Source organism: Tamandua tetradactyla, chromosome 16 (genome assembly GCF_023851605.1).
Source record: "Tamandua tetradactyla isolate mTamTet1 chromosome 16, mTamTet1.pri, whole genome shotgun sequence".
In the NCBI taxonomy this organism is placed as follows: Eukaryota; Metazoa; Chordata; class Mammalia; order Pilosa; family Myrmecophagidae; genus Tamandua; species Tamandua tetradactyla.
Window position 1 is genome coordinate 10,502,525 of NC_135342.1, and position 12,097 is coordinate 10,514,621.

General features: G+C 48.5%; 1 long non-coding RNA gene and 2 other non-coding genes across 4 annotated transcripts; all 3 read left to right on the forward strand.

The window, feature by feature from the left end:
- Positions 1-6,062: 6,062 nt before the first annotated feature.
- Positions 6,063-9,546, forward strand: LOC143658794 (uncharacterized). Of its 2 annotated transcripts, none has more exons than XR_013163315.1 (3): positions 6,063-6,121; positions 7,696-7,739; positions 9,428-9,546. It is a non-coding gene; the product is annotated as an uncharacterized LOC143658794 (long non-coding RNA). The 2 variants fall into 2 exon arrangements; XR_013163316.1 differs by having other exon boundaries at positions 6,110-6,217.
- Positions 7,524-7,615, forward strand: LOC143660472 (small nucleolar RNA SNORD88). Its single transcript, XR_013164070.1, has one exon. It is a non-coding gene; the product is annotated as a small nucleolar RNA SNORD88 (small nucleolar RNA).
- On the forward strand, positions 9,267-9,357 carry LOC143660473 (small nucleolar RNA SNORD88). The gene has a single exon (XR_013164071.1). It is a non-coding gene; the product is annotated as a small nucleolar RNA SNORD88 (small nucleolar RNA).
- Positions 9,547-12,097: the final 2,551 nt, after the last annotated feature.

Here is a 12,097-nt window from a genome sequence, read left to right on the forward strand (position 1 = left end):
GATCATCTCAACTGATGAAGAAAAGGTATTTGACAAAATTCAACATCCTTTCCTGTCGAAAACACTTCAAAGGATAGGAAAAGAAGGGAATTTCCTCAACATGATAAAGGGTATATATGAAAAACCCACAGCTAACATCACCCTCAATGGGGAAAAACTGGAAACTTTCTCCCTAGGATCAGGAACAAGACAAGGATGTCCACTATCACCATTGCTATTCAACATTGTGTTGGAAGTTGTAGCCAGAACTTTTTCTTGTAGACAAGAAAAAGAAATACAAGGCATCAAAATTGGAAAGGAAGAAGTAAAACTCTCACTGTTTGCAGATGATACAATACTATACGTCAAAAATCCTGAAAAATCCACAGCAAAAATACTAGAGCTTATAAACAAGTACAGCAAAGTGGCAAATTACAAAATCAACACTCAAAAATCTATAGTGTTTCTATATACTAGTAATGAACAATCTGAGGGGGAAATCAAGGAGAAAATTCCATTTACAATCACAACCAAAAGAATAAAATATTTAGGAATAAATTTAGGATACAAAAGACCTATACAAAGAAAACTATAAGAAATTGCTAAAAGAAATCATAGAAAACCTAAATAAATGGAAGGGTATACCATGTTCATGGATTGGAAGACTAAATATAGTTAAGATGTCAGTTTTACCTAAATTGATTTACAGATTCAATGCAATACCAATTAAAATCCCCAAAACTTACTTTTCAGAAATGGAAAAAACAATAACCAAATTTATCTGGAAGGCCAGGTTGCCCTAAATAGCTAAAAATATCCTGAAAAAGAAAAATGAAGATGGAGATCTCACACTACCTGACTTTAAGGCATATTATGAAGCTACAGTGGTCAAAACAGCATGGTACTGGCATAAAGATAGATATACTGACCAATGGAATTGAACAGAGTGTTCAGATATAGACCCTCTCATCTATGGACAATTGATCTTTGATAAGGCAGTCAAGCCAACTCAACTGGGACAAAACAGTCTCTTCAATAAATGCTGCCTAGAGAACTGGATATCCACATGCAAAAGAATGAAAGAGGATCCATATCTCACACCCTATACAAAAATTAATTCAAAATGGATCAGAGACCTAAACATTAGATCTAAGGTGATAAAACTTTTAGAAGAAAATGTAAGGAAATACCTTCTAAATCTTATAATAGGAGGCGGTTTCCTAGATCTTACACCTAAAGCATGAGCACTAAGAAAGAAACAGATAAATGGGAACTCCTCAAAATTAAACACTTTTGTACATCAAAGAACTATGTCAAGAAAGTAAAAAGACAGCCTACACAATGGGAGACAATATTTGGAAATGATATATCAGATAAGGGTCTAGTATCCAGAATATGTAAAGAGATTGTTCAACTCAGCAACCAAAAGATAGACAACCCAATTACAAAATGGGCAAAAGACATGAGCAGACACTTCTCAGAAGAGGAGATACAAATCGCCAAAAGAGACATGAAAAGATGCTCGACTTCACTGGCTATTAGGGAAGTGCAAATCAAAACCACAACGAGATACAATCTCACACCCACCAGAATGAATGGCCATTATCAATAAAACAGAAAACGGGAAGTGCTGGAGAGGATGTGGAGAAAGAGGCACACTTATCTATTGTGGTGGGAATGTCAAATGGACAACTGTGTGGAAGGCAGTGTGGTGGTTCCTCAGGAAGCTAAGTATAAAATTGCCATATGATCTGGTAATACAATTGCTTTGTATCTACTCAGAAGACATGAGGACAAGGACACAAATGGACATTTGTACACCAATGTTTATAGCAGCATTATTTACAATTGCCAAGAGATGGAAACAACCCAAATGTCGAGCAACAGAGGAGTGGCTAAACAAGCTGTGGTATATACATACAATGGAATATTATGCAGCTGTAAGAAAGAATAAAGTGATGAAGCATGTAACATGGATGGACCTTGAGGACATCATGCTGAGTGAGATTAGCCAGAAACAAAAGGCAAATACCATATGGTCTCACTGATATGAACTAACATTAATGGATGAACTTGGAGAATTTCAGTTAAGAATAAAGACCATCAGGAGATAGAAATAAGGTAGATTTTGGGTAGTTGGAACTGAAGGAATACAGATTGTGCAGCAGGACTGGTTGTAAAAATTGGATAGTATAATACTACCTGGCTGTAATACAATAATATTAGTACACTGAATGTGACAATGATAGAGGGAGGAGGGCTGGGGGCACAAATGAAATCAGAAGGAAAGATAGATGAGAAAAACTGAGACGGTATATCTAGGAATGCCTAGAGTATACAAGGATAGTGACTAAATGTACAAATTAAAAAACATTTTTGTATGAGGAAGAACAAAGAATGTCAGTATTGCAGGGTGTTAAAAATAGATGGTAATTCATATTTTAAAACTTTAACTTATGTGTGAGATCAAGCAAAAAATGTTTATTTGGTACAAAATTTATATTTTGAATAGTGCATCTCCTAATATAACTTATATACACATTTTAATTGAACACCATAAGTACATGGAACCTTGAGTAGGGCATGAGATTTTGTAAGTTTGTCCAGAGTGATGCCCAGATAAATCCCAGAATGATTCGAACAGTGAATAAAAAAGTATTTGCAAAGTCCCCTTAGGGGTATGGTGAAAAAGAAGGAAAATTCAACTTTCCCGTATGGGGAAGGCCTGATATTCTGGCAAGCAGTGAGGACAACAAAATCAATAGGTTGAACCATCAGTCTTGTGGTTTGTTCATAAGAAACATATCCCTGCAAAGTATAGGCTAAGCCTACTTAAAATCAGGCCTAAGAGTCACCCCCAGAGAACCCCTTTTGTTGCTCAGATGTAGCCTATCTCTCAGTCAACATGGCAAGCAAACTCACTGCCCTCCCCCCTCTCTACGTGGGACATGACTCCCAGTGGTGGAAACCTCCCTGGCAGTGTGGGAAAAAAATCCTAGAACAAGCTGGACTCAGCATCAAGGGATTGAGAAAACCTTCTCGACTGAAAAGGGGAAGAGAGAAATGAGGCAAAATAAAGTGTCAGTGGCTGAGAGTTTCAAATAGAGTCGAGATGTTATCCTGGAGGCTATTCTTACACATTATATAGATACCCCTTTTCAGTTTAAGGTGTATTACAGAGGCTAGAGGATGTGCCTGAAACTGTAGAGCTGTGTTCCAGTGGCCGTGTTTCTTTAAGATGAATGTATAATGATATAGCTTTCGCAAGTGACTGTGTGATTGTGAAATCCTTGTTTTGATACTCCTTTTATCTACTGTATGGACAGATGAATAAAAAATATGGATCAAAAGTAAATAAATAATAGGGAGAACAAACGTTAAAATAAATTGGGTAGAGGGAAATACTAGTGGTCAATGAGAGGGAGGGGTAAGGGGTATGGTATGCATGAGTTTTTTCCTTTTTGTTTTTATTTCTTTTTCTGGAGTGATGTAAATGTTCTGTGAAATGATCATGGTGATGAATATAAAGCTATGTGATGATATTGTGAGTCATTGATTGCACACCAAGTACGGAATGTTCATACATTAAGAATGTTTGTATTGTACATTGATTGATTTTATTAATAAATTTTTTTAAAACTACATATATGAGGTAATGTTTAATCTAAAGGGAAAATTGCAGAAATAATAAATTATAAAAATAAGATTTTATCATGAAAAAAAAGCAAATGGACCCACATTTCTCTCTCCTTTCTCACCTCTATCTTTGCAAGTGCCCACATGTCCTCTCACATGTGTACCTCATATATTTTCTGCCTGCTTACTCTATGAAGTCTGTCTCTCCACACAGCTGAGAACCTGTAAGTCAAAATCTGGCAACATGGGGAGAAAGATTTTTGGGCCAGCAGGTTATCTGATCTCCTGCTTCGTGCCTAGCAATAAACTCTTTCTCTTTTTGAAACCCCAGTATACCCATTTGAATCTATTATGTACCCCAGAAAAGCCATGTTTTAATCCTGATTCAATCTTGTGGGAGCAGCCGTTTCTTTCAATCCTGATTCAATACTGTAGGGAGGAAGCTTTTGATTAGATCATCTGCAGGGGTATTTGGCGCACCCATTAACGGTGTGACTTTCTGAGTAGATGGAGATGTGACTCTACCCATTCCAGGTGTTCTTGGTTAATTTACTGGAGTGGTTCAAGAGAGAAAACATTTTGGGGGAACCCAGAGTCAATTTAGATGTTTAGAGAACAGCTGCTTCACAGAACAGAGACAGTCTGAAGATGCTTGGAGCCCATCAGAAATCACCATGAGATGTTAACCCAGACAGAACCTGGAGAAAGCCAAGGGAAGCCAAGAGATAAAAGCCAGCCCCGGAGAAGCAAAGTGAGGAACCCCCACAGGAACAGAGGCTGAAAGCAACGGAGCCCAGGAGCAAGAGACCAGCAGATGCCAGCCACGTGACTTCCCAGCTGACACAGGTGTTCCAAACTCATTGGCCTTCCTTGAATCAAGATATTTTTCCCCCGATGCCTTAGTTTAGACATTTTTATAAGCTTAGAACTATAAACTTGCAACTTACTAAATTCCCATTTTAAAAGCCGGTCAGTTTCTGGTATAGTCTGGGAACTAGTACACCCTGGTGTCAAGAATTGGTCATTGAGCACATCCAGCAGAAAACCACTGCCTTTTTCCAGTAAAACAGTTACATTTCAGTATGGAAGGCAGACAATAGGCCCTTAAACAGACAGTATGTCAGGTGATAAGTGCTATGAAGAAAAAGAAGGGTAAGGGGAGAAGCCTGAGGCGGGGAGCTGACTGTTAGGGGTCAGTGGGCCCCTCTACTACAGTGACATTAGATAGGAGGCATAACTGAAAGAGGGAGAAAGCCACAGGTAGAGGTGGTGGATATGAGTTGCACGAAGAGGAGCAAGTAGAAAGATCCTGAGGTAGAAACATACCTGGGTAGTTGGGGGAACACCAGGGAGACCAGTATGTTAGTTGCAGATAGAGCAAGAGGCAGCGAGGGGGCCAAGAGGGAAGGAGCAGATTGTGCCCAGAGAATTCTGATTTCACTCTGAAGTGGAGGCCAGTGAAGGACATGTCTCCCTATTTTCTCATGAGGAGAATTTACGTCTCTTTCATTCTTTATTTTTCGTTTTTAAACTTTTTATTACAACACCCTCCTATGTCAGATCTCAGGCTCACGGAAGAAATTTCTTCACTAGAAGGAAAAAAATAACTCAAATGACCAGGGGAACCAGCAAACAGAGGTGGTTTAAGGAATGTTTAAGAAACGAAGAAGCCCCTAACTGGGAGAGGCTACTTAAGGGACAAACTGGAGTGAAAATGGGAATGTGTGTGCATAGTCCTAAAGGAAAAAGTTCACACCAAATCACTGCCAGTGGAGACCTTCGGGAATGGTTTGGGGGTATGGAAATTTCATTTTTTACCTTTGAAAACATTATTTACAAGCACGGCAGCTGAGAGACTCCTACATCTAAACCCAAGCTGAACTCCCAACCAGGTCCGTCCTCAGCTCTAGGAATCCAGGCCCCCGGCTCCTCCTCCCTCAGACTCAGAGCCTCCATCCTTGCTGTGGCCCCACCTCTCACCCCCAGACACCGCCTCTAATTCTGCGCCACCCACGTTCTTTCTCACTACGGCCCGGTCAACCTTCGCGCTGTCCCGCCGGGCCTGAGTTTGGGTTGCGCCTTCCCGCGCCGGACGGGCCTCCGCCGCCGCTGCGCACGTCACTTCCGCGCGGGCAATTCCAGTCGCTTCCTTTGGTAGCCCCGCCCACCCTCGGGGTCCTACCTCCCCACAGCCCGCCATTGGGGCTGGCCTCCCAGTTGCCTGATGTCAAGACGACTGTTCCCCAGATTTCCTTGATCCTTTTGCTCCAGAGACAACGTCTGCTCAAGAGACAACGTTTTCGCCTCCTGCCTTCTCCAGGAAGATTCTGGCGGGGACAGGCGTTATTCCCTTCCCCGAACGCCTGCACAGGGTTCCTGCCCCGGCACGTGTTCAGGACGCCTCAGGGCGGAGCCTAGGCGGGCGCTGGAGGGCGGGCCCTGCGCGGCGCGCACCATAAAGCTGGGCGCGCGGCGCTGCGCACGCCTTGGCGCGCAAGAGGGCTGGGTGAGCGGTGTTTCAGCTTTCCGTCTTTTTTCTCTGCGAGGCGGGACCGTGGGATCTGCGTGGCTCCGGGCCTGCAGAGGGGGCGCCCTTGTCTCCGTATGGCTGGGATTGGGATCGTGGGATAGCGTGCATCCCGGGCCGATGGGGGGCCCAACGCGGGCCCTTGCCTCTGGGGCGGGCCTGTCTGGGTCTGCACCGCCGTCTTAGTGCGCCATCCTGCAGCGCACGGGTCTCCGCCATCTTGCCTGTATTTTCTGGGCGTGGGGATGGGGGCCGTGGCTTTGAGGTTTTGTTAGGATTCCCGTCCCCTCGCTTGTTACTGGTGTTTTCCGTAGGAAATTGTTGTTGTTTTCTCCGTCCCAGGCACTTTGGAGCATCCGACCACAAAAGACCTAGGGTTGTGGCGGCGGAGGAAGCGGACACTGGGGTCTATAAGGGCATCCCTGGGTTTGTTTCTGAGGACACTTAGGAGGAAGCAGGAGAGGGTTTGTGAGCCTGGAGGAGCCCCAGGCCAGGATCTCACAATATCAGACGATTGTGTTAAGGTTGCCTCTGGGGTCTCGAACCGGGTTTCCTATTTCCGGTCTCTACCTAGGCCCAGCCGGACCCCTTTCTTTTTGACTGTTTCCCCCTTTGGGCAACAGCTTAGAAAACGTGGGCTTTATCCCCCCTATGGCGTATCACAAGTGGGAAGTTTTTCATCCATTCGCCGGTGATCCCGTGTTTCTGTTTTACTTATTCACTAAAACCTTCATAATGGCAGAGAAGGTGGCAAAAGTAAATGGAGCAGACGTGTCTTTAACAATCATAACGTTTTGCTGTGTTTACTTTACTTGTGCTTAGTGTTTTTAAAGTAGATTTTGTATTTCACCTGAAATAGTTAATAGTTAATGCTTAATGCTTCTTACAGTGACCTTTTTCTACTGAATCAGGATTCTGTTGTCACCCTTGGTGAGACTTCCTTAATGCTGTTATTTGATATCTGCTTGGTGTTCATAAGTTTACAAATCATTCTCAAAGTGTGTTTTCGCAGCCGGTTTGCTCAAATCTGGTTGCAGTCAAGGGATGTTGCTTCTTTCCTAGGCTAGGTTCCTCTTTATCCCCCTTGAGCAGGGTCTTCTGAATTGTCTCAGATTCTGAGAAGTCTTTCCTGTTGAACTAGCAAGTATTGCCAGGGTGGAAAAGGTGCAGAACTGTTGGGGGCAGTGGGATCCTCTTGGTGAAGTGGATTTGGAGGCTCTGAGCCTGTGACCTTGGGCTGAGGGGGTTGTGGGCATCCTGGTGTCCCCATAGGCCATTAGGCCCTTCTCGAAGGATTTTATTCCCCAAGCCCGTGGCTTGGTTGGCTCAGCCTCTGGCCCTCAAGATGAGTGGCCTTGAGAACCCGGTTGCAGATGGGCGGGGGCTCCCCTGATGTCCAGCACTGGGCTCTGATAACCACCTGAGGACACAGTGCACCCCAGGATCTTTGACACCTGGGGGTCTGAGGAGCCCTGGCTCTGGGGAAGGCTTTGACAGCATCCTGGAGCCCGCGCTGTTTCTTTGCTTTTCGTCAAGTCTTTCCTGTGTTACAGGTGTGATGTCAAGCTGAGGGGGTCACCCAGCCACTCCTGCCTCGGTAAGAAAACCTTTGCTCGCCTCCCTCACCTCCCAGGTTAGGGTGAGTTCATATCCGGTATGTCAGGGACCTAGTGTACAAGCCAGCAGTCACACTCAGGTTTACACACACGGACCGTCTTCATTTCAGCTATGAAACCCAGTCGGGTGGGCTCTGCTCTCGGTGGCGTCCAAGCTCTTGGAGCCTCTGTCTGGAACAGGTGCAGGGCATCAGCGCAGTTGGGGTGGAGCATGAGGCTGCTGCCATGCAAAGGTTTGAACAGTAAGATAGAGGATGCATTTGTTGTGGAAGGAGACTTTTCATTAACCAAAAGACACTCGTTATTTGGGTATCAGGGACTAATCTTGAATCTAGTGTTAAATTCAGGCAGGGAAAAGAAACAGTGGCTTGTCCAGCCTGGTCATATCATAGCGTGTGCTCTGGGGACTGAACTGGGCGGCGGTGATCACAGTAAAAGCTGTTGAGATTATTAGCACTAGCCTCAGTTCACACAACAGCCATTGTTAAAATGAGACAGTTTTATCTGGTGTTTTACATGTCTTGGGGCCAAATCAGAAAAGTATTTCCAGTTCGAGGAGGATCTTTAATCTGTCCTTTGGATGTGGGGGTGGGGTGGGGCAGTGGACAGTGGCTGCAATGAAATGGATCTAAAAGCGGTTTTCTGGGGCTTGGGGGTGTTTTCACGCAAGTAGCTGGCCTCTGAGGGATTTGCCCTGGATACCTTTCCTGGGGACTTGTTCGTGTGCTGTGCATTGTGTGTGCTGCAGGGTGCTGCTAGGTGGGGCTGACTTGGAGGAAATTCCTGGGAAAGAATGTGGGGGGCTGGTGAGGGGACCAGAGGGATGAAGGTTGGCTGCAGGCTGGGGGAGACCTAAAGGTAGGGTAACACCCCCCAATTCTGCTGGTACCATTCAGTAGAACTTTCCACGGTGGCTGTCATAGGTTCCCTTCTGCACAGGCCGGTCCATTCGCTGCTGGACATGTGGCCAGTACAGCTGGGGTATTAAATCAGGTAGTGGCCACCTTTTCAGTGTGTAATTATACAGAACCTGGATTTGAGAGCTTCTAGTTGCCAGAGGAGCCCCACCTGATGAGCACTTGCCACGGTGAAGGCCTGCTGAACCTTGAACGGATCCTGACAGACAGAATCCCTTACCCCGTTTCACAGAAAGGGGTCTGGGAGGTCACTTCCCCCAATGAGACTTGCAGGGTTCAAACTGGAGGCTTCAGGAAAGTTGGGTAGGAAGAGCAGACCTAAGGTGGGGGTGGACAGATCTGGGGTGTTTTCATTAGGGCACAGAGCTCCTGGCGAGGCCATGAGCCAAGCAGAGGGAGAAGTCTAGGCTGGCTCCTCTGGGGTGGGCTTTTCTTGCCTGCTGCCCACCAGAGGATCCAGTCCCCCTTCTGGGAGGGCGAGGGAAGCTATGGTCACTTGCTGCAGATCCCACCAGAAACAACACTTGGGAATGAGCTGGGGAGTGAGAGGGGTCCCCCAGGACCTAAGCAAACAGGAGAATAAGGGTGCCAAGGCCTCCGTGATGCCCAGCACTGGGCTCCGACGACCCCTGAGGATGCAGTGCCCCCCGGGACCTTTGACACTCGGGGGCCTGAGGGGCCCTGGCTCTGGGGTGACAGGGCAAGGTGAATGGTTTCCCTGCACCCATTGATTTACCCCTTCCTGCCCACAGGTGGGACCTCCAGGAGTGGGACAGCCAGGCCATCCGTCTTGGTAAGAGCAGGAGAAGCTCGCTCTTCTGTGACTACTGCCATGAACAACTTAATAAATTGAAAATTATAAAAATTCTAAGTCGTGGTGATGTTCCTAATGTGATGAAGACGATTGCTTAGCACTTACTTGAAGTTAGGCTCTGCTCGGGGCCTGGGTTCCTTTCATCTCCCCAGTGGCCTTGTGGACGCAGGGCCACTGCTCTCCTGTTCGCAGCTGAAGAGTTCTGAAGCTCAGAGGTTGCAGTTTGCCCCCTTACTTCTCTTTTGAGAGGGAAGGTTTTCTGTCTGCAACCTCCCAAGTTGTGGGGCTTCTGCAGGATGAGAAGAGGGGGCAGGAAGTGGGTTTTGAGTCCCAGTTCTGCCACTTTGGAACTTAGGGTGCTAGTCTTTGCACCCTCACAATTCATGTGCACAGACGGGCGTGAAATGAGGTTTAGTCCCCCAACCCCCACATCCTGTGGCATCCTCTGTAGACATGGGGGATAGCTTCTAGGAGGAAGCTGCCTTGGGCAGGCTCTGTAAGGCTGCCCTGGGGGGCCCTGTGATGACACAGTGCCTCCCTGGGACCTTTGACATCCAGGGGTCTGAGGGACACCGTCCCTGGGGAGATGCCAAAGGAGGTGATCCTGAACTCTATCAATGGTGTTTGTGGGCCGTAGCCAAGCAAGTGCCAGCGCCCACCACACTGGCCCTGGGGAACCACTCCTACACCAAGCTGCTGGTCATGTCGCGGCATTTCCAGCAGGTCTCCCATGAGCTTCCGAGCACCTGGTTCCTGCGTGCATACCAGGGTGGTCCTGCCCTGGCCCTCAGCTCCTGCGAGCTGGCGCTCTGGGTGACCTCACTAATGATGCCGTCTTTGACTAACACAGCAGGGCCCTGTGGGGTGGCTCCCAGACTCTGCCAGCCTGGCTGCTGGGCCTGCTTGGCTGGGTCTATCACAAGCTGCTCACGTGCCGGAGCCCACGCCTAGGGACGTTCCCTTCTCCTAGGGCCTGCAGCAGCACCTGCTCATGGCCACCCCCGCCAAGCTGCAACTGTCGCTGGTCAGCCTGTTGGTCAGGGACCTGACGGTGCTGGAGGTGGTGGTGAAGATCCAGGCCATCGCTGAGGTGGGCCTGCTCTGGTGCCAGGGCTAGCCCTCCTGTGCCAAGCTCCTGCTGGGGCCCAACCCCTCACACAGGGACCTGCTGGGCTGGTTGCTGAGCCACGGTGTGCCCAGGGGGAGGCTGGACAAGCAGTCCCCCAAGACCTTGCAGGAGCTGCACATCCGGGGTGCCCAGCACAGCAGCCGCCCGCCTGTGGGGAGGAGCTGCCCCAACTAGGCCCTGCTGGCTTCTTGGGGGACAGGACAGGATCCCAGGGAGTTGGGAGCGGGCCTGTCTGCCTGCCCTCCCAGTATTGGGAGAGGCACAAGGTGGATGAGCCTCAAGCATCCTGTGGGGCTAGCTGTGCCCTGGTGGTGGCCAAGGCCCCAGAAGAGAGAAGAGTCATTTCCTCAAGCTTTTTTTTAAGCATCTTTCCTTGTAAAAGTGCAGTTTTGCGTTTGCTGCCCTGGGGAAAGGTGTGCAGGTCCCTTCAGGTAGGCCAGGCTTCTCTGCCTGCATGGGGGGCCTGGGCTGAGGCCTGGAGTGAGACTGTTGGCTGGAACCATGGGCTCCAGCCTCGTGACAGATGGCACAGCCACCCATTAAACTGCATGTGTCCTCTGAGCTGTCATGGTGTGGACTCGGGTGAAGTTGGTTCTGGGACCCTCAGGTAATGCCTTGGGCGTTCCAGCAGCTGCTCAGGAGGGGTGGGCCTCAGCTTGGGGACCCTCAGGGGCAGTAGAGTCTGTGTCTCTGAAACCTAAAGCTCCAGCGTGGGCTTATGGGGAGGTGGGCTGGGGGCCAGGCAGGGGTTGAGACCCTGTTGCTGTAGACTTGGGCTTCCAGATGTCTCCAGGGCCCTCACTGCTAACCCTCCAACCCTGTTCCTCCCACTCGCACACTCTTGGCTGGGATTGTGTAATAAGGATGGCCATGTGTGTGCAGGACGTGACTGGATGGCTCCGTTGTCCTTCGGAGGAGACCACTTCCTCGACACCACCACCTCTCTTCACTAGACTAGCAACACTAAGAGGAGGGTTTGGGGATAATGGGCTGAAGTTCCATTGGGACCACTTGAATCTACCCTTCCCCAAAATCCAACCCCCCATCCCATCCCAAGGACTCGGCCAGACAACCACCCTGAAAGACTGGATCCAGGAGAAGGCTGGGACGGCAGCTAGCAGGAACCCCGAGTGTGGGAGCAGAGCACAGAACCCAGGAGGACACGGTGTCCGCCTCACTCTCGGCCCCACAATGCTGACTGCCGGGCTTTCCCTGCTTCCCATTGGGCCTATATGGGCTCCAGAATCCAAAGCCAGGTTCTGAGTAAGGTTTCTGGACATGGGGAGAGGCCCAGATGGGAGGGGAGGGCCTGTGCATGTTGGGGAAACAGGAGAGGCCTGGGGTGCCAGGATGGCCAGGGGTGCCATCCTTGCATCCAAATGTGACCTCCTCACACTCCCGAACCCACCCACCCATCTGAACCATCAAGGGCTGGGTCTGGCAGGGGTGGGCAAAGGTGAAAGATTTCCGGAACTTGTA